Consider the following 3,104-nt stretch of genomic DNA (forward strand, 5'->3'; position numbering starts at 1 on the left):
ATGTCTAGAAGAGTATTTGCAACATCTTCTTCTAGAATTCGAATAGTTTCACTCCTTAGGTTTAAATCTGTTACGCAGCGTGAGTTGATTTTTGTGAGAGGTGAAAGGTGACATACCACATTTTCTTTATTCATTCATTGGCTGATGGACAGTTAGACTGATTTCATAACTTGCATATTATGAATAATGCTGCAGTGAACATGGTAAAGCATCTACTGGAGATCCTTATCTCAAATCTTTTCAATATATACCCAGAAGTAGAATTGCTAGATCATACTGTAGTTCAAGTTTTAATTTTCTAAGAAACCTCTATACTGTTTTTCATTGTGGCTGCATGTTTTATATTCCCACCAACAGTTCAAAAGGGTTCCAATTTCTCTATATCCTTGCCAATGCTTTTGATCTTTTATTTTTATCTTTCTCCTGGTTGGTCAAGTTTGCTGTTGAAGCTCTAAATTAAATTTTTACATTCAGTAATTCTATTGTTTGGCTACAGATTTTCTGTTTGAGACTTTTGATATTTTGATATTTTCCTTTTGTTCATGTATCATTTCCTGATTTTCTTTAGTTATCTATTTGTGTTCTCTTGAATCTCACTGAGCTTCTTTAAGACAATTGCTTTGAATGAAATGTAGGCGTGTTGGGAGATGATAGATGAGAAAAACTTCCAGCCAGAGTGTCTCTGCAAGAAAGACAGATTTTAGAAGAAAGTGAAAAAAAAAAATAAACAGGCAGACAAACATAGATCAGATGAGGGTCAGAAGGAAGGGTGCCTGAAACCATAGGAGACTCCATGGGAAGACGCTGCAGAGGAGAACTGGAAGGAGAAAGGCCCCCAAGAAGCTTGGAGACCAGTGACAAGGGTAGGGGGAGCAGATAACTTTCCCCTCCCTTGCATCTCGGACTGCTGGTGGGCTCCTGAGTGGTTGGAAAGACCTGCCAGCACCAGCTGAGAGACAGCCTCCATCAGTGAGCGGTGGCCTCTTGCGGACAGGGCACCAGGTTCCCAGCTCCCTCGGGCACCGCCCGGCCACAGGCCCAAGCTGATTGGCAGGCACCATATTGCTTCATTCTCCCCTTCCCCTTCCCTACCTGTGGCTGCTGAAAGAGACAATTTAGCCACCACCTGGAGACATCTGCAGGGAACAGAACCTTTCCTTTTGGGGCCCTACAGTGTATGAGAGGTACTCAGACTGTGAGCTCCCTGCCCGCCAGCCCTCCCAGGTGCTGCTTCCCTGGTGACTCCAGGAGAGCAGGGCAAATCCTGAGGTGGAGAGACATTGATCCAGCTTGAGTATCCTGTGGGTGACTTGAGACCAGCACTGGTAGGGTCAGGGATTGATCTCCAGGGCCCAGGGGACTGGCCTGCAGACCAGATTCCTTACACCCAGGTCTCGATAGCATTGCCCTGGGGCACAGAAGGGATATTTGTGAATGAGCCTACTGAGGTGTGTGTGCCTTCAGGGGCAGATCTGCGTGCTTGAGGGGCAACCCTCCTCCCATGGGAAGTCTCTGTAGCCAGCCCAGGCTGCGATCCTGCCAGGGAACCTCCTGGCCCACATCACAGATAGGGGAGATCCACTAGCTTGAGGTCCTACCTGCTGGCAGAGACCCAGAGAAACTGCAGAACAGTCGAGGGTGGAAAGGAGTGAGGCCTGCTCATCCTTTTTGAGTTCTTTGAGATGATTCATTAGATTGTTTATTTGTGATCCTTCTGTCTTTTGGATGTAGGCATTTATGGAAATAAATTTTCCTCTCAGGACTGTTTTAGCTATGTACCACATATTTTGATAACTTGTGTCTCCTTTATCATTTCTTTTGAAGAATCTTTTGATTTCCATCTTGATTTCCTCCTTAATGAAATAATCATTCAGCAGAAGGTTGTTTAGTTTCCATGACTTTGTGTAAAGATTAGACTTTCTGTTGAAGTTGATTTTTAATTTTATTCCACTATAGTCTGAGAAGATGCATGGTATAATTTCTATTTTTAAAAAATTTTTGAGACATGCTTTGCAGCCTAAGATATGGTCAATGTTAGAGAATATCCCATGAGCTGATGAGAAAAACGTATATTCAGTGGTTTTTGTATAAATGCTCTGTAAATGTCAGTCAGGCCTATTTGTTCTAGAGTTCTGTTTAAGTCCATTGTTTCTTTGTTAATTTTCTGTTTGGAGGATGTGTCCTGTGCGGTCAGAGGTGTGTTGAAGTCTCTGGCTATTATGGTGTTGCTTTTTATCATTTTTTTTAGACCAAGTAGGATTTGCTTTACGAATCTGGGTGTATCTGAGTTAGGTGCATAAATAGTTAGAATTTTTATGTCTTCTTCTTGACCCGCACGCCTCACCATTATATAGTGACCCTCTTAGTCTTTCATTACTTTTGTTGATTTGAAGACTCAGTTGTCTGAAATCAGAACTGCCACACCAGCTTTCTTTTGGGTTCCGTTTGCTTGAAATATTGTTTTCCATTCCTTCACCTTGAGTCTGAATGCATTCTTGTGAGTTAGATTTGTTTCTTGAAGGCAGCAGATACTTGGCTTGTGTATATTTATCGATTCAGTCAGCCTATATTAGTGGGCAGTTCAAGCCATTCACATTTATTGAGATAATTGATAAATGGGGCAGATTTCTGTTCATCCTGTTGAGTTGAACTTTGTTGCTTTGTTTTCTCTCTTGAGATATTCTGGTATCTCACCTTTGACCTTTAGCTTTTGGGTGATTTTACATTCATGAGTGTTTATGGTGCTGATCTGTGTGTAACACTGCTTTCAGTACTTCCTAGAGGGCAGGTATTGTCTTTGTGAATTCCCTTAGTCTTTGCTTATCCGAGAAGGTCTTTATTTCTCCTTCATACACAAAACTTATTTTTTCAGGGTACAAGATTCTAGGCTGGGCATTATTCTGTTTGAGAAGAGTGAGAATGGGGCCCCAGTCTCTTCTTGCTTGTAAGGTTTCAATTGAGAAGTCTGTCATTATTTGGATGGGTTTTCCTTTGTAAGTTACCTGCTTCTTTCACCTTACAGCTCACAGGAGGACCTCTTTGGTGGTTATTTTGGTTAGTCTGATGACTGTGTGTTGTGTTGTCTTCCTGTTTGTGATGAATCT

Source organism: Propithecus coquereli, unplaced genomic scaffold (assembly GCF_000956105.1).
Source record: "Propithecus coquereli isolate 6110/MARCELLA unplaced genomic scaffold, Pcoq_1.0 Scaffold340, whole genome shotgun sequence".
NCBI classification, from domain to species: domain Eukaryota; kingdom Metazoa; phylum Chordata; class Mammalia; order Primates; family Indriidae; genus Propithecus; species Propithecus coquereli.